The sequence below is a fragment of the Megascapheus bottae genome, chromosome 23 (genome assembly GCF_031878675.1).
Source record: "Megascapheus bottae isolate mThoBot1 chromosome 23, mThoBot2.hap1, whole genome shotgun sequence".
Classification (NCBI taxonomy): Eukaryota; Metazoa; Chordata; class Mammalia; order Rodentia; family Geomyidae; genus Megascapheus; species Megascapheus bottae.
In genome coordinates this window covers 13,050,898-13,071,197 of record NC_143531.1, presented here as the reverse complement: position 1 = coordinate 13,071,197, position 20,300 = coordinate 13,050,898, and positions in this window count along the sequence as shown.

Sequence of the window (20,300 nt, the reverse complement as noted above, 5' to 3'; positions counted from 1 at the left end):
TAAATTTTATCTGTGGATAACCAGTTAACAGCATCATCATTTAACCTTTGCTCTTATATGTAAACAGATTGAATTACCAATATGTACCAAATGCTGGTTATAGGTTAGGCACTCTGTCCAACATTGAGCATATAAAAACGAATGTAAAAAAATTAAAAAAAAGAATGTCATAATGGCTCTCTTAGGAGAGTTCTCAGAAGGTGAGAAGAACTATATAGACAGATGGATACACCATGATGCAATACATATTACAATGAAGAAAAGCAGATCAGATACAGAGAGGAAGGAGTTGGGGTGGGAGGTTGGAGAAGACTTTGTATAAGAGAACTAGAGTATGGGCAGGGAATTTTCTCCCAGCTCAGAGAACAATGAGTGTGGCTGGCTGTGATACTGTAGTACACTTCCTGTTTGTGTGGCATGTGCCAGGTAGGGAACTGATGAAGTGCTCAAAGCTGCCACCTGTCAACCACAGTGACTGAGGACCTGGAATCAAGGATGAAGCAGCCTCTCATGAAGTGTTTGCTCCTCTGCTCCCTGTGAGATGACGGAGATTAGTCTCCAATCTGAGGCTCCCCATCTGCCTTGGCCTCCCTGCCGCCCTAGCCTGTTTTATGAGACCTGCTGACTTACACCAATAAGTTATTGTACTTAGCCTGAGGCTCTGCTTCCAGTCTTGATCTGAGATGTGTTCTTCTTTTAGTTCCACAATTTTGAGGTTAATGTATATTATATGTATGTACTAGGAAAATAAGGGAATGTTGGGTAGAAGTGATTCAAGTGGTAGATCACTTGCCTAGTAAACGTGAGGTCTTGAGCACAAACCCCAGAATTGCTTCCTTTTCATTTACCCCCTCCAAAAAAATAACCCAGAAAGAAGGAATCTTCCCCTTTATTGGTAGTTCTCTTTTTTTTTAAAATGTGGTTTCTTCCATGAATGTATTTTGAACATCTGTTTGCAAGATGTCTGATATTTATAGGGAGTGAGCATGGAAAATGTATTTTTTAAATTCATTTTACTATTGTGGAACAACTTACAATAAAAACTTAGCTTTGTCTTGTCAAGACACTAGGGTAAGTTACATAGAAGAGATTGACACTGCCCTGAGGCTCTGTCTCTACAGGCTAGAAAAATGGAAGTTTAGACTTCTATATGTAAATTGTTCAAATGAATAGAGCTCTGAATTCTCATCTCAAACTGCTCAATGTTTTGTTATTTTTGGAAAATATTTGGATTTATTCAATTTTAACATATATACATACAACATAGTTATTACTATAGTGAAACTAACATATTGATTCTTCACATAATACAATGTGTGTGTGTGCACATGCTGGAATTGGTTTTATGAGATTTCCCCATTTTGTTTCTACATGATTTAATTTCACTATGGCTGTGATTTATCACAGTGGACTTTTCTCAGTTCCTAAGACTCTGCTTATTTGTTCAACAGGGAAATTTTTACATTCTCTCTTTCTTCTTTTACTACGTACAGTGCAAGAGTTGAATCGGATATCTGGCTGCCCAGATAAGTTGCTCATTCCCTAACATTCCTTGTCACTGAGCGAGGCCTTGTGGCATAGCTTGTGACAAACAGTAATGTGTTCAGGCACCACTCAGGGCTGGTTTTCAGCCAGCACTTCTTGCATCTGCCTGAAACCTAGACATGTGAATTCAAAATTTCATCTGAGATAGGGAAATAAGAGATTTCTATTGAGGCTGAATAGGAAGAGAAGAAGCCTGGATTCCTAATCCATGAAGCCAAAAGATCAGATTTGATTGAATATGATTATACTGTTATGTGATCGAAAAGATATGAGTTTAAGATATTAATATTTTCATCCTTGTTTTAATCAATCCTTATCTCATTTCTTTTTTGTATAGTTAGTAAGTTACTTGTCTTTTGTATGTGTAGACATACATATAGAGTAATATACATCATCTATCTATCATTGATCTATCTATCTATCTATCTATCTATCTATCTATCTATCTATCTACCATCTTTTCACATCCATTAGATGTTGACTGTTTCCTTTACTGTGCCAAAGAGTTAGCTTGTTTGTAACCCCATTCATTTACTTTGCTTACATTAGTTGTGCTTTCGGTGGTGTAGCCAAAAACATTACTATCCAGACCAAGGTCACAGAACTTTCCCCTGCGTTTTCTTGTATTAGCAACAAAGTATTAGGCCACATGTACTTTTTTTTTTTCATTGCTGGTCCTGGGGCTTGAACTCAGGGCATAGACACTGTCTCTGAGCTTTTGTGTCAAGGCAAATAGCCCATGTAAGCCACAGTTCCACTTTCAGCTTTTGTTTGGTGGTTAATTGGAGATAAGAGTTTCATGGACCTTCCTGCTTGAGCTGGCATCAAACTGTGATCCTCAGATCTCAGCCTCCAGAATAGCTAGGATTATAGTCATGAGCCACTGGTAATCTAGCAAGTCTGTCTTTTATGTAGTATGAAATAAATATCAAATTTCATTCTTCTGTATGTGGCTATAGAATTTCTCCAACCCATTTATTGAAGAGATTTCCTCTTTCCTCACTGTGTACTTTGGGCATATTTGATGACAAAGGACTGACCATATGTGCAGGAATGTATAGCTGAACTCTCATTTCTGTTGTATTGTTCTATGCATTTGTTTTGATTCTAGTACCATGCCCTTTTGACTGCTGTATTTTTGTAGTATATTTTATTTTATAGTCTACAGGACAGTGTTTCCATCTTCATTCTTGCCTATTCATTTTTTTATTTTTGATTTTTTCTCTCAGGTCTCTGTTTCATAACCTTACTACCTCTCCTGTTTAGGAAAAGGAAAATAGCTGAGAGTGAGGGATAGACTGACCTTTGCTTCTTATTTCCTGGTCTGTGACCTGTGGCACAGGCATTTCTGGCTGACACCCAGAATGAAAGGAGGTTAAGTAGTTGGCACGCTGCCCGTGAGACAGGTGCTCCCCAACACACAGGCTTCGCATTTCCATTCAGAAATAAGCTGTCATTTGTAGTTCCTAAAGATTAGGATTGTATAAAGAAAAATCACATTGTATTTTCTTTTCTTTGAGTTTTAAATGTAAGACTCGATTTTGTTCACAGCAGTATAATTCTTAAGTGTCAGAATGAAATGCCTGCAATTTAGTAAATTGTGACTACAGCCACAGAGCGAACAATATGACCACTGTAACTCTGGCTTAGTCCCAGATGTCTCTGGGCAATAACATGCTTGTAATCACGTCCTTGTTCCCTTTAGCGTTGGTTACTCACACATGTGTTGGGCTTTTTGGCAGAATGCAGTATCTTTGGGAAGTCCATCGGATGGGGTCTTTCCACTGAAGTTGTCTGCCGTGATCACTTTCTCTCATACTAGCCTCTGAACTCCCTCAATCAGACTTGCCTTGACTGTGTGTGTGTGTGTGTGTGTGTGTGTGTGTGTGTGTGTGTGTAAGCTAGGGAAGATGCAGAGCTTTGTCTTCCCATTAGCACTGTGACCAGTGCCTAGAATAGCAAAGGCATAAATATATTGCAAGTTTTATCTTAATGTGCCCACTCTGGGACTTGCGCTCGAATCTTGGGGAACTGTCCTGAATTTTTTATTTTTGCTAACACTTGAAACATAGTTCCACTTTTGATTTTTGGTGAGACTTTAGAAATAAGTCACATGGACTTTCCTGTGTGGGCCGGCTTTGAACCACGATCCTCAGATCTCAGATTCCTGAATGGCTAGGATTATGGGATGAACTACCAACACCTAGCTATTTGAGAAAAAAACATTGGAAGTTATATCTTTGGCTCACATAATCATTTCCAAAAAGATGCAGAAAGAATGGAAATATTTCTCAAAAGCCTTAGATGATAGCAGTCATGTCTACTCACCTGGGAAAGCGATGTATGGAATTCTGTTCCCACAGTATAAACTCTTGAAGGTTTTTCTTTTCTAAAGTTTTCTTTCCAAATGATTACTAGATACCAGATATTAACATTTCACTGAACAGAATTGAATATAAAAGGAAAAAAACCATGGTAATCTCTTTTATGCGTATTTCTTTTGGAAATAGCTTCTGCACAGATTAATTTTTATATCCAAGCTTAGAGGTAAAAAGCAAGCAAGCAATATAATTGTTCTTTGTCTGGCTTGGTTATATAGCCTACTTCAGAAAGCTCATTCAAATGTGAGCACTTCAAAATTTCTGGCAGAAAATAAAAAAAAGCTTTTCTTGTCCTACAAATAACACTACTCCAGTGACTCTTTATTAATCTTGGCTTTGTAAAATGAAATTTTAATGTCTACTAAGTGGGCTCTAATTCAAATAATTGGCTCTGGAAGGAAGAGACAATAGTTTTATTACTAAATTGCCACATGTTTCTATATACAATCTGCTTTCAGTTTCTCTGTCAATACTTCATTGGTGGAATGCTTGCGAACAAGTCCAATTTATTTATTTTTATTTAAAAAATATATTGTAAAGAAGATCAACGGGGGTTACATAAGTAAGGTAAGGAGTACATTTCTTTTTTTTTGCCAGTCCTGGGCTTGAGCTCAGGGCCTGAGCACTGTTCTTGGACTTTCTCAAGGCTAGAGCTCTACCACTTGAGCGTCAGCACCACTTCTGGCTTTTTTCTATGTATGTGGTACCGAGGAATTGAACCCGGGTCTTCGTGCATGCTAGGCAAGCACTCTACCACTAGGCCAAACTCCCAGCCCCAGGAGTACATTTCTTTTAAACACTGTTATCCCCTTCCTCATTTTCTCCTGCTTACCACTCCCCACCCAAATTGTAATGCTCATTTCCAATATGGTATCTAGTGAGTATCATTGTTGCACTAATTCATCCTTTGCCCTGCTGTTTCTGTGATTCCTTTTCCCTTCCATGGATCAAATAAGCTTATATACAAGACAAAGGATATGGAAAACAAAAACAGAAAAAAAAACCCTAGAAATAAACCTGCATACAGAACATAATCAGAATCTCTTGTTTCCAGTTCTTGGAATTCATTTTGATATGCTTCATTATATATGGTCTTATGCACTTAGCAACTGGGCTATTGTGATTCTCCTGCTAACAATATCACAGATATATTCTAGTTATTACAAATGAAGGAAACCAGGAAACCTATAGTTATTTGAGTCCAATTTTATGATGTCTGTGTTCTACTCATTCCTCTGAGTAGACTAGTGACCAGCTGTCTGAGAATCTAGTATTGATAATTGGCTTCTGCAAGATAATGTCTTCCTAATGCTGTGTAAGTCTACAATATTCTTTATGGAGTCCTTTAATCCCTTTCTTATTCCCTGTCACTAAGCAGGCAAGTACCTGCTGGCTACTGGAAGGAAAATTTCCTTCACATCTTTTGCACAACTGTTTTTCTTTTTAATGTCACAGATGGCGTGACAAAAAAAAAGAAGGTCACATGGACTGTGATAAAATGTGGTCTCTGGTTTCAATTGGGATTTCTTTTTTTCCCTCTTTGGAGCTTCTGTATATCATTGAACTTAGTTGCTATTTTAAAATATTTTTTTCCTGAAAAATAAATCTGTTACAGTGTGGGGATACGAACCATTCATGTTGTTCTATATCCACTGCATTGTCCTGGGGACTTTGAGAGATAGCGCCAAATAATAGGATGTAATTTCTTCCCTGTCTCGTGAAGGGTAGATATTTTGCTTTTTGTGCTTTACCCTCATCTCCAGTATTTGAACCTCCTTCTGTCTTACGTATCTATCTTTCATCAGGGTCTTCCCCTCCCAATTCAGTTGCAACTAGACTTGGCCCTTGACCAGCTTAGATAAGAAGGTAACCCTCTGCACCTATGGCAAGGTTCGTTCAATTGCACTGTGTTGTAAATGGTGGCATTGGCAAGAGACCAAGGGTGTGGCACCAGAGCCCAGGGCTGGCATTGTGGGACACCTGGAGCTTTCTATGGGTTGCAATGACATCTTCATGAGACCAGTTCTACCAATGTGGACATTTTCCTGGTGGAAATGTGTCTGAGACAAATTGTCACAATCTTCTGAAGATTCTGGAAGATATGCCAAAGAAGTGGGAATTATTATTGTTATTATTGTTGATTATAGCTGATTGATACAAGATTAAAATGTTAATAAATATAATGAACAATAAAACAAGTAGTATCAGAATTTTGCAGCAGACATGAATGTGGTATGAGAGAGATAAACAAGGCTCAAAAGGAAGGAAAATGTCAAGGAAGAAGATGCTGGGTTCTGTAGGCTTCATTTATTCAAATAAGCTCTTAAGAGATAGTAGATATGGAATTAGGTGTCTGGAACAAAAACGAGCATGAATGAAACAATGCTGATGCTGCAAAGATTACAGTAAAAAAGTAGAAACTAAACAAGACATTACAGCTGTTCTGCGAAGTTTATTGGGGGAAACAAGAGAGGGTGAACTCATGTAAGGGCATCATGTATTCATGACATTCAGGGTGGCTTCTAAAGGAGTGACTTTAAGACATGTGAATGATGGGTAAAATGAAGAGACTGGGTAAAGGATGACTAGCAGGCCAAGCGGATCCAGGCAAAAGCATCATTTCTTTGCAATGACAGAGCATGATCTGTTTGAGAAACAGAAGCACCAACTGTGTGGTCCAAGAACAGACCATGGAAATGGTCAGAGGCTGAGGCAATGATCTTATCTGGAGGACCAAATATTTATCTGGGTAAAACCAATGTTGATGCTCAGTTATAGTATACATAGCTAGTGTGAGTGAATGAAAAGATCAACCTTGGGAATAATATGCTATGTTATGGTAGCAGTATTATTTTGCAAATAAAGATTACTACTGTACTTTTTTATATATACCATATAATGTCCTGTTTCCTTTATAATTTGAAATACCTCTTTCTACAGGTTTATGCATGGGTCATGAATTGATTGGATTACTCAAAGAAGATGAATAATTTTAATAGAACAACTCTAATTGAGTCAAAATACTACTGTTATGTAAGCGACTTATTCTTTAATATATTCTTTTGGAATAGATAGACTGACTACAACAAAGTCTAGGGAATGTATATTTTCTTGACCCAGAGTAGCTGAATATGTATACTATTTCCCTGATGGCATAGTTAGACCAGCGTACAGTTAGATGTAGTGTTCAAAGAGTTAAAGAAAGTTAGATATACTTGAGATACACTCAGGAAGATTTGTTCATGGAAGAGGCCAACTGGAAAGGAAAATGGTATCTAGACATTGCTTCTTATTTGAAAGGCACAGTATTATTGCTCATAAACACTCTTCCTGTCTACCTCTGGTTATCTAGTAGCTATTAAATTAATTACATAAAAGTGTATGCTTACCCATGCCATCACTTAATTTTAAAAGTACAAACAAACATCTTTTACAAACATAGCAATATACCTAACTCTATTCACACTCGTCTTTGACCAGCAAAAATGTTATGTCTGAGACTTACCAAGTATTCCTTCCATTCTAGAAATGGCTGTGGCATGACTGAATATGTTCTTAGATGATAATGGACCAGAGTAACATTTTACTTTGTGATTTATTATTAATGTCACAAAAAACTTAGAAAAAATATAATTTCCATGGATACAGTTCCTTTTACTTCCTTTCAAAGAAGCTCACAAGTTTGTTTTATATTCATGGAAACAGTGTAAAAAAATCATCCCTATTGTCCAGATTAGCTCTTTTCAGAGACAATTAGAAAAATTAAACATTTTAGTTTTCTACTGGGTCTCAGTCCTCAGGAAGTCCAGAAGAGATGCTGAGGATTTATGAAGGATATGAAGGAAGGCTATGGGTAATTTTTTGTAATGAATGACAGACTATCCAAATATAGTGAAACCAACTGTTGATCAATTTTTTTGAAGTCTATTGAGTAAAAAGCCATTAAAGTATTATAGGCAATATTCTAAGTCCTGTTGCTTAGGGTAATTTTAAAGAAGCACTGCTTCTTTAGTCTGGAATTGTCTTCTGTGCTTGAAGTCAGATAATTTCTACTGCTTGCCTGAAGAGCTTGTCAGTTGCACTCCAAACTCTTAGCAGCTCAAAGATGCAAATAAAAAAAAATACCTTCCAAAGCGTAGCTAGGGTTTAGAAACTAACTTCTTGAGAAAATGTTTCTGACAATGGGATGTCATTATTTAGCTCGATGAGGTCCAGTCTGGAAAGCCTAATGTCACTGTTTTAAGGGCAATGTAGAGTATAGATGTAATACTCAGATGGACAATTATGATTATCTCTGGGGCTTGAAATTTTGTGAAATATCTATTGACAAAGGTCTTCTGGTTGGCCCATTTATATATCTGCAAACTGAAGACAAATAAAACTGACCATTAAACACAATGAATAGTTACTAATGACTGTAGTAAACTTCTTTGTTCAGGTTTCACCAGTTGGAAGAGTAAATTAGTACTTTGACCACCATGTGAAATATAGTTCTTTATATAAATGCTGATCATTTTTGTTTTGGTTTTCCAAATAACAGAATAAGCTAGGGTCAGTCAAATAGAATTTACAAGTTAAAAAAAAGAACCACATACAGATGTATCTTTTATGTATGTGTTATTGTAGGTCCTGAATGAATATGGGATGTCAAAGCCCATGCTGAGATCCCTCATGTGGATGTGCTGTAGTCTACTTGTGAGTAGGAAGGCAGAAGAGGTTTGATGAGGAGATGGAAAAATGGAATGTGAGACTTGGGTATTGGTAGTGGTATTCTGCAATATTATGAACTAGCTTAGAATGTTGAGGGAAGCTATTTTAAGAGGAAACAGTCTTGTTTTCCTAAATGGTATATATTTGGGAGTAGGACATATTATTGTTGTGTTAACAGAAGAGGCTCCATTGATAGAACACTAGCCAAGAGCAAAAGCATCAAGTACTGAGTTTGAGTACCAATTTCTCAGACCAAAAAAAGGATATCTATCACTGAAAGTCAAGGAAAGATTCCTTGACTTAGTGAATCATGAGCCAGAAACATGTGGCTTTTAGCAAAAAACTGATTAAACCAGAGGGAAGAGACTTCCAGCTTATTAAATGGTTGAACTTACTATAAATATTGTCTTGGAAGGTCATAAAAAGAAAAAAATGAAATCCCTTGGTCAGGTTTTAGAACTGTGATTCAAAACTAATTTACCTGAGTGAATAGCAGAAATTCCTTCCTTTCAAGAATTCCAGAAGGAAAGAAATGGAGAGAAGAAATGAATCATTAAATGAAGGGCAAATGATGAGTCAAAAAACAAATCAATACAAGACATTAGTTCCCCTTTAGTGGGCATAGAAGTTGTAGAAAGGAGATAAGAAATATTAGTGACTTTAATTTTTGCTTTTGATATATTAATTAATTAATTTTTGGTGGATACTGGGATTTGAGTTATACCTACAGCCTTAAATTATTTTTTTCAGATTAGGGTCTGTCCTGGCAGCCTTTGACGGCAACCCCCCTCCTTATGCCTTCCAAGTAGCTGGGATTACAGATATGTACCACCATACCTTGGCATATTCATTGTTCAGTAGAATAACAATATATGGTAGTAGATGTGCTCATTTAAAACCACTGTATAATAACCATCAAAGGAAAACATTCTGCAGTTTGCAAACTTTTGTTTATTCGTGAGGCATTTTTCCTTCCAACAACCTTGGTGCTTCTTTCTTTGCTTTATTCTAATCTAGAGGTTTTGATATGTTTTGCATCACACAACCTAAGGTTAACAAAATGATTCTTAATTGCCTGTCAGTGGAGCAAGACTGTAAGTGCCTTCTGAATAGTTTGTTGGATTCTAGGCAGTGGTGACAGCTGTAGTTACTTTTATAGTCCCGGACTTAACATATTCAGCTTCTCCAATCATCTGGTAATTGTACTCTGTCAAAACACAGGCCGGCATTAGTTCCCCCTGGAGATACATCAGTGTGTTCTGCTCATGGGTTACCAGTGCTGTAGCTGGTTTCCCTGCCAGGCCTTTGGTCAGAACAGTTCTGAAAGGGTTGAGATGAAAGAAAATCAATGAGCATCTGACAAAGTCTCATTTAACATAATTTATCTCCTGATCCTGTCTGATCCTTCCATATTTTATCAATTTTATTTAGTAAATCTAAGACATTAATGTCTTTCCTTTTCTTGCTGAATAGCGTTAGTTCTGATTGACTAACTGCAGGAAGAAAGATATATTATGAGGTTTCTATTAGATAAGAAAAAAAGAAGATGGTGAAGACTTCCCAGTATAAGAACTTCCCCTTTGCTGTCTTAGTTATATCACACTAACGCTATTGGACCCTTGGTCTAGGCAAAGATGGGAAGTTGGAGACTGGATCTTGAAAAGTCTTTTCTTAGGACTAGCTTTGAATAAACTTCTTTCTTTTCATTAAACTTCTGCCTCTCAGTTTTTCTGTAGAACAGTAAGCAGTATGAACCTTAGATTTTGATAGCAGTATTTGCTTTTCAGAGTAGGTGTGCACAGGAGAAAATAAAGGAAAATTAGTATTTCTAACCTCCTTCTCTGCTACTGAATATTAACTAGACTTACTATAATTGGGAGGCCTAAAAATTATCAGTCTCTGATGTATGGACACAGCCATTCAGTGATATTTCTGTTTAGTGCTGCAGAAAGACATTGCCAGATGGTTTTGATGTAATGTTTGTTATTCCATTCATTTTTCCATTTGTCCTATTTTGTCCATTTATGTAGCACAAGTAAATTCCTTGTCATACATACAAGATATAAGACTGACCTGCTGGGATAGTTTTGCAAACTTGTTTGATAGTACTTCTGCATGTGTTTCATCGCATTCTGTTGGCTATGATATCAGTTTCCCATGAACTCTAACCACACAGTAGTCATTCCTCACAATTCATGGTAGCTGTTCCCTTGAATCACTCACTTCTGCTATTACAACTTTCTTCTATATTTAGCAATTCTTAAGTGATAAGTATTAAGTTTAAGCTAACATATGGATGTTTGGTTGTTTAAAAATTGTTCTACAAAAATGTGAATATATTTTATTCATAGTTTATATGTTATGAAAATTACTCTAATTTTTATAAAGATAGAATTTTGAATCAAATGCTTTGGTCCTTTGTTTTTGTGACCTAAAGAATGTTGAAATGTGGGTGACTCCCAATAAATATCTTAATATTAAATTTGACAATAAAAGCTAAGCCCTAGCCCTCTAAGTTAAAGCAAATATTCTGAGATAAACATGAAAATAATAAAATACTATCTTTATAATCAGAAACACACCTGTGTAGAGCTCATTCATGTTTATAATTGCTCAATATGAGAATGAGAAAGGGAAGAACTTACTAATAGAGTAAAAAATTTTAATGCTTTAATTATGTGCCACTAAGATTCTGCAGGTCATCCATTATCCCTCAATTAAATTGTAGATTAGAACAGAATTACTTATGTTCATTAGAATTCTTAACATGGCATGGAATTTGCATTTTAAATTAATTTTTAACATTCTTTTTACTAGTTCCATCTGTACTGAAAAATTTCCTTCTATTTCCCAGCTTAGTAGCTTTAACTACTCTTCTCTGGTGAATATAAACAGTAGATGTTGAGGGACAAAATGATTTAACTATATTGAACATGAAATATTGTGTAGAACTAATAGTTCAAACAGGATTTGGTCTTTGAAAATATAGATTTTTTTTTGTTGGGGAGGAAATAGAAAAAAATATAGGACCAGAGGATACATATTTTTTAAAAATCATTTTCAAGACATATAGTCTCTGTCGCAATTACTCAACTGTTATTATAGCACCATTGCAGCTAGCTACAGAGAATTTGTAAACTAATAGGCTTCATTCCAACATGACTTGGCTTTCCAGCTGGTTCCTGCCTCCTAGAAACATCTGGTTACCACAGCAGCACAGCAGATTTCATGGCACAATGAGATATGCCTAGTTCATCTTCCAATTTTCATATCCCAGCCATCACAATTGTCCTTTCTCCAAAAAAGACCTAGCTTATTTTTGTAGGAAACTGTAGTTATTTAATAAAAAAAAATGGGGACTGGGTACTGGAGGCTCAGACATATAGTCCTAGTTACTCAGTTGGCTTCTGAGATCTGAGGATTATGGTTCTAAGCCAGTCTGGGCAGACAGATCCCATGAGACTCTTGTCTCTAATTAACCAGCAAAAATGCCAGTAGTTGTGATATAGCTCAAGTGGTCTATTGCCAGCCGTGAGCAATAAAGCCAAGTAAGAGCTTGAGCCCAGAGTTCAAGCCTCAGTGCTGGAACATATACAAAGTTCTGAGTTTTTATTATTATGATCAGTTATTCTAGATTAGAGGTGTTATAATGTGGTTTAATATATTTTAGAGTTATTTTCCTTCAATAATCCTTATATTTTAGTTTTTCTAGATATTTACATAAACATTTGCAGGAACTTTTATCTTTAAAGTAGTTTCACGTCAGTGCCAATTTATGGATATAATGCCTCTCTGTCAATATCACCCCTCCTCCCCCATGTACCCCAATTCCATGTCTAGATACAGAGATTGCATCAAATTTATTACAATTAAATCAACAGGAAGAAATATGAAAGAGTTATTTATTCATTTGTTAATTGTTTTTGTGTCTTTCTGAAGGTTTCAAGGTTTTTTTTTCTGTAGGCTTTAAACAGTTCATATCAAATTTATTTCTATTTAAACTTTTTTGTTATTATTGTATGTGCCCATTTTTAATCTTTATTTTATTTTACTTTTTATGTTAGACCAGAGCTTAAGCAGAAGGTCTGCATCAGATTTTTTTCACTCATGTCTAGCCCTCTATCAATATTGCCTTACCTCCAATCCAGCTTTTTGCTGGTTAATTGGAGATTAAACTGTGAATCTCAGATCTGAGCCTCCTGAGAAGCTAGGAGTACAGGCATGAGCCGTGGTATCCCATATCTGTCCTACATTTTTATTTTATCTTTTCACTGCTCATGGTAAATGTCTAAAGAAGTCACTGATTTTTGTATGCCAAGTTCATATTATGCTAAAATTATTTGCTGTGTTTTTGTGTTATCTTTATTGTAAATTCTTCTATGCAAAGTATTATGCTCTTGGCTAATAGATACAGTTTTATTTCTTGCAAAGTCTTATGTTTCTAATTGCGGCTCTACTGGATTAGTCAGTAATACTGATTGAATGGGCATTTGTGTTCTATTCCTGAACTTCATGAGAATCTTTGTATGGAATGGGGATTTATTGCATTAAGAACATATCTAATAGATAATGAGTCAAGTTCACACAGGAAGTTGATCATCAAATTGTCATTCACTCAATGGACCTTTTGAAGCACGATGATTTGATAGAGGCTGCGTGTGCAAGTCTTTCATGACAAGAATGAACTGTATTTTCTCAAAGCTGTGGCCAGTTCAGTAATTGGTACATTTTAATTAAGAAGTTTTAATGTTTATTTTGTTCTTACCACATTAGGTAGGTGAAATAGAACTTCAAACACGTGTTCTGAGGTTTCACATACACACAAAACCCCTACATTGTTTGTGGAGTAGTTAAGAAGGAAGGAAGCCAAGTGTAAAAAAAAAAACTGTAATGAGAAAATTAGCATTTAAATGAAAAGTTACAGGTGTGGAAGAATTGTTTTATTTTTAAATTCGAAGAAATCTGTCCTAGATTCACATATCTTTTTTAAAAGTAATTTATGTTCAAGCCAAGAAACAAAAAACCTGTATATCCCCATTCAATGACAGCAGACATAAATTCATATGTTGGTAAGTTCCAGACAAATTTTGTAGTTCTTTGTATGGGTTGGAGTGGACATTGTCTTTTATGGCTTATTACTCATTTCAGTCAGTATATCTGAAGCAGAAAATGATTTGATATAGTTTGTTTCTGTAAAACCTGAAGAAATCATTTTCTTATGAAAACAGATAAAAACAAAATAATTGCTAATCCAAAGCTGTAGTAGGAGATTCTTTCTCTTTCCACCTCTGTCTCTGTCTATGTATTATGTGTTTATATGTAAATATACATATGTGTGTATACATGTATATGCAAATACATATATGTGTACGTGTACATATATTAATACTGGGCTAATGAGATGGGTAATTACTTTTAAAAAATAGTATCAATTTTATCTGAATCAAAATAAAGATGAGATTAGGGTAAACTGGTAAATGTAGGAATGAATAATATATAATACATTTTATAATGGACTATGTGACTATTAAATTGGCTCTGTGATGGCCACATCAAGTTTCTTGTGTCTATATTTACATGTGGTATAAGTCTCCCCCTGTGAGACTAGAAGTATGGAACATGAAACTGATTTTGTGGGCACTCTCACAAAATGACTACTATACCAGAATATTTTAACAACCAGTATCCACATCTTGTTCACAGCTTTAGTTTTTCTTGCAAGGACAAAAATTTCTGCCACAGAGACATAGCATACATTTGATTTGTGCTAGGAAGCTTGTATATCAGCAATTTCATGCTAGTTTTTAGGTTAAAATCCCTTTGGAGAATTTGATTTGATGAAAGTTAGAGCCTCCTCAGGAATATGTATAGATTTTTGCACAGATTTTCTTTTTTCCATATATTTTTATTGTAATTAATAAAAATGTTACATTATGTTCACCAGATAGAAGGCGCATTACTTCACAAACATTGATACCCTTTCTCATGTCTTGGTCCCCATTTCCCTCCTCCCACCCCGACCCCTCATCTTGCTTCCCCCCCTTCCCTATCTTATTTCAAATAACCAAATAAGCAATATATCAGATAACAAAATAAAATACTGTAACAATATGAGATAACCAAGGGACAGCAAGAGAGATGAGGGATAACTTAGTACATTAAGGACAACAATTATATGGCTTTTGTTTCTATATCCTGGAGGTCCTTTCATTTCATGTCATCCTATATGGCCTTATGGATCTAGGTTTTGCTCTGTTGAAAATCTCTCACACAGATTTTCTTATAGATCCTATTCGTGTTAGGAAGCTACTTTCCATTACATGGTCCTTTTGGTCTTTTGGAATGGCCCAGAAGTTAGGAAAGTCTCCTGTCTAATGTGGTTTATCTCATTATTTTCTGTGAAGATCTGGCTGTGGCATGCTCTACTGTGAGTATGATGCCTACTGCCATAGGTAGCAGGTGGTATGGTGGGAGGGAACTAATGACAGGCTGCCTTTCTCTCTCGAATCAGAACAGAAAAAGCATTTGTTATCCATAGAACACAAGAGCTGTGAGGTAGCTATTATGTAGAAAACACTTTTGGAGGTACTATGGAGGGGAAGGAAGGTTATATAATTTGTAAAATGATCAAATCTCTTTCTTCACATGATTACTTGAACAATGATTGATTTTATTTAATGTTTAACCTTGTTGATTTATTTAAAACCAGAAATCCCAAGCAGATAGTAATAAGATGTGGCTACATTAGTTACATTAATATATAATCGATGGTATGTGAAATTCAGAAATGCCTAGTAAATTATAAAATATTCTTCTAATGTTATTTTGATTCCTACTTTCATGATGGGAAACTTAGGGCAATAAAGATTATTCAGTGAGTCAGAAGTCAGGGGGCTTTCATATCAGAAATAAGATTCATACAAAGAGTCTGAAACAGACTCAGAAACTGCAGGATTGTTAGCTATCAGAGGTAATGGATAGTTTTTGGGTTGAAGTATAAATTAATATTCACCATACATGTGGTTCAATAGGAAGCTTGAAAAAGGAATAAGAAAATAGTTAAAAATATAATTTTGTTGTATGATATAGGGTTTGTACTGCCACAGGAAAATGATTTAGTTAAAAAAAAACAGAGTGACTTCAGGATATGGAAATAAGAAGTTTGTCTTTGTGATTGTTGTCCTTAATGTACTATGGGAAGCTGTTTCTTTTCTCTTTTTTCTCCTCTTATGGTTTATCTCATGTTGTTATTGTATCTCACTTTGGTACCTTGTCTATTGTATATATATTCATTTGTTTATTTGAAATAGGGAAGGAAAGGGGAAAATAATATGATTGGGAGGGGGTGAGGGGAGAGAAAGTGGAAGAAGAACATGGGAAATGGTATCAATATTTAAGAAGTAATGTACCCACTACCTGATTAATGTAGCTGCAACCTCTCTATACATCACCCCAACAATAAAATACAATAAAAAATAAAAAAATAAAATAAAATAGCTTCACATTAGAAAAATATCAGGGTGAGAAATAGGTCACAGCTCTTAGGAACTTTCACACATATCAATGTGTTACAAGAATAATGTTAAAGACCTCACCTTGATAATTGCCAGAAAAAAAATAAACAAAAAGTTGGTTTAATTGCAGAAAATACACATTAAAAATTATAGTTTATTGTCTTTAAGTAGTTGCAGAAAGGAGTCACTATGTAGCAAAGTAGTTTAAGAATACAACTCATCTTGATCAATGTTATCAGAAATACTCATTTCTATTTGTATGATTTCCCTAGGGCTATCATAGACATCACCATGAATTTGTTGTCTTAAAATGACAGAAATGTGGTGTTTCTCAGTTCTGGAGGCTAGACATTTGTTATGAGGTGTTGAACAGGGTCATGTTCCCACCAAAGACTTGAGGAAAGGTCCATAGCTTCTGAGGACTCCTAGCAGTGGAGGTGTTTTGGCTAGAGGTTGCATTCCTCTTCTCTGACTATGCCTCCATGTGAACTTCCCTTCTGGGTCTTTGTGTTTGTAAGAACTCATGCACTGCCAGTCACAGCCCATCTTAGTCTATACTATGTGCTAGTGTAACTGAAAGTCTAGTGAGATGTCTAGATTTTAGAGACTCTACTTTTCTTCTCAAGTCTGTACCCAAAAAACAGAATAGCATCAAGTGAGTCATGCTGGAATCTCAGCAAGTAGCAATGAATATGTTTCATGTTGAATTTTGTAAATATTCTCAAAGTACTGATAATGAACTTTCAAATATGTGTCTAAATAATTCCAATAATTTGGGGGAGGACCGTGTACTCAAATACCTGTTTCCTGAAGCTTATACATATATTTTTTTTAAAGAAGCCCTTTCTCTCCTATATTTTTAACAAAATGTATCAGAAGCATTTCTGTTACAAGTGGATTAACTCTGACATTTAGAAATGTCAAAGGTAATTTTGGCTGTGGTAAACAATGGTCAAAGCATCTCACTTCTACAAAACACGGTTAATTGAGGGCTGCAGTGCTCCTGGCATGCGAAGCATCTTCTCTTTGTCTTTTTTTCAGCAAGTAAGTTTTGGCACTGAAGTAATTCACTCCTCACAAAACAATTATCATTAGAAAATGTCACTGCATAAAATGTAGGATAAAAGAGGCAGGCAGAGAGAGTCTGATTAGTGGCTGATTTAGTAGATGAGAGCTCATCACAGGTAGAGAAGATCATTGAATCAAGAACTCGTAGCATTTGATGTCATCTGCTGAGGTAACCTTATTAAAGTCAAGTATTTGAAGGGATACTAGGATTCCAGAATTTCAGAGATTCTCAGTAGGAAGTAAAACACTAATAACATCTATTTAAAAATAGTGAATGGCTGCTATATCTTGTTTCATACAATTCTGACAAATTCCTGATTATATCATATGCAACATTATATATCATACACATATGCATTTGGTATATATATATACTGAATTAATTAGTAACTAATATTTATTGACTACACAGAGGGGATAGGTGTTTGCTAACTCCTTTACAAATCTGGTACAGTATTATTAAATACTCCTAAAAGTTGGTAACGCACACATGAACACATACACATATACATACACACATATATAATAATCATTTTCATTCTACAAATATGGAATTATGAGGCAAGTTGTATAAATTTCCAAAATTTTCCCTACTGAAGTGGGGAATTCACATTCAGATCTATTGAACTCAGTTTTTCATATATTAAATGATCTGGTCAAATTAAAAAAAACCTTAATCCATAACAGAACTCTATTTTATTCATATATAATTATGAAGAGTAGTAAAAGCAAGTCTTTTAAATTGTTTACTTTTAATATTATCTTTAACTCATTTTACAAAGGGGTTTCAGTTCAACAAACCGATTTTAAACATTTCCTAATATAAACCGCAATGATAAATTTTGCCTATTTGTATAATTCAAGAGGTATAATGTTGGCTGAATTTTGGTTCATTTTCTCAAGATCTCCTGATCTTTGAATCAGTTTAGCACATTTAAAAGAGGGAGGTGATAAGATTGAAAGTCTTCTGGAAGTATATTAAAATTCTGTTTGAGTTAATGTTGCCATATTTAACAAAGAAAAAAATCTAAAATAACTGGATACCTTTTATCTGCAACCTGTAATTTGAGTTATTCCAATATGAACCTCTTTGTTTTGTTTGTTACCAATTCTATTTCCCTTCCTTGACAGTATTTTGTTACTGTCTATAACTTTTAGACTTGGCCTTCAAGAGAACTGTTTCTCTTTATCTACAGCTTCAAGTTTATATAGGTTGAGTTTAGTCCCACTTTTTTTTTATTGTAATTAATAGAAGGGTTACATGATATTTGCCAGATAGATGGTCCATTAATTCCCATACATTGATACCCTTTCACATGTCTTGGTCCCCATTTCTCTCCCCCCCACCCCCACCCCTCATCTTGTCCCCCCCCTTCCCTATCCAATTTCAAATAACCAAATACAAATATATCCAATATATCAGGTAACAAAGTAACAATATGAGATAACCAAGGGACAGCAAAAGAGATGAGAGATAACATAGTACCTTAAGAACAACAATCATTCATTATATGGCTTATGTTTCTATATCCTAGAGATCCTTTCATTTAGCGTCCTACTATATGGCCTTATGTATCAAGGTTTTGCTCTATTGCAAATATCTGCTGGGAGAGCCCAAGGTTTCTACTGATTATGACAAATGAGGGAAACCATTGAGCCTAAGTTCCTTTGAGTCTGGCTTACTTCACTTAATATGATCTTTTTAAGTCTTTCCATCTCGATTTCTTGTTTCAAGGTTTTTTTTTTTTTTTTTTTTTTTTTTTTTTTTTTTTTTTTTTTGCTAGTCCTGGGGACTGAACCCAGGTCCTGAGCACTGCCCTTGGGCTGTCTCAAGGCTAGAGCTCTACCACTTGAGCCATAGCATCACTTCTGGCTAGCATCACTTCCTGGTACCAAGGAATCCAACCTGGGTTTTCGTGCATGTGAGGCAAGCACTCTACCACTAGGCCAAACTCACAGCCCTTGTCTCAAGTTTTATGTCTGACTTGTGCTCTCACTTGAAGTTTTCTAGGTCAGGCATGACCTGTTTCATTGTACCTACACTTGGAAAACGTTCACAAGTCAAGAAAGAATGAATGCAGGAATTAAGCTACTGACGTATAAAAGCTTGATAGTATAATGGGACCAGGTCTGATCTAGCAAGTGGGCTCCGGCACTGGAGAAGCCTGAGAGCACTGCAGAAACAGACACGGATGACTCAGAAGACGAGAGCCAGTCATGAGACAGAAAGTTGTTCCTGGCAGAGATTCGGATAATCAGAACTAGATCATGTGTGGCAGGATTTTCAGGAACTTCCTTAATCCAGATATAGCCACTGTTAGTTTTTGTTTTGTTTTGTTCTGTTTTTGCCAGTCCTGGGGCTTTTGCTCAACGCTAGTACTCTGCCACTTGAACCACAGTGTTAACTTGCAGCTTTTTCTGTGTATGTGGTACTGAGGAATCAAACCCAGGTCTTCATGCATGCTAGGCAAGCACTAGGCCACAGTTCTAGCCCCACTGTTAGTTTTAAAAGTAAGATATCCCTTAGAAGAACATAGGTCTCTGCTAGAATAGTATATCAACCCCTAGAGAAAAGCTCCATGTTGCTATTTACCAGGATATATGTTCAATGCAGTATTGTTCTTGCTAGGGAAGACCCTTATCTTGTTTTCCCCTTTTCCTTTCCTATTTCAAATAAACAAATAAATATATATATACAATATATCAGATTATAAGGTGAGATACAATAATATATATTGTTTGTTCATTATGTAGCAAATTCACAGGGAGAACATATTGGAATACAAATGTTCATGTTGATACTAACTACAACTAGAGCAGATAAGAGTGTCAAGTCCAGATGCCAGTAGCATAGAAAAAGTGAAATATAATGGCCTTTCAATGCAAAAATTTATATCACATGACTTAAAAATCTGTTATGAAGTGATTCTTGTATATCTCTGTACTTTTTCTCTTTGAACTTCTTCCCACTTTATACTTCAGACACATCGATCTACTTATCAATTTACCATTTCCTGAATCTGAGGTATTCTGCTATTTTGGTCTTAATACCATCTATTTTTCAGATAAAACATCATTTTCA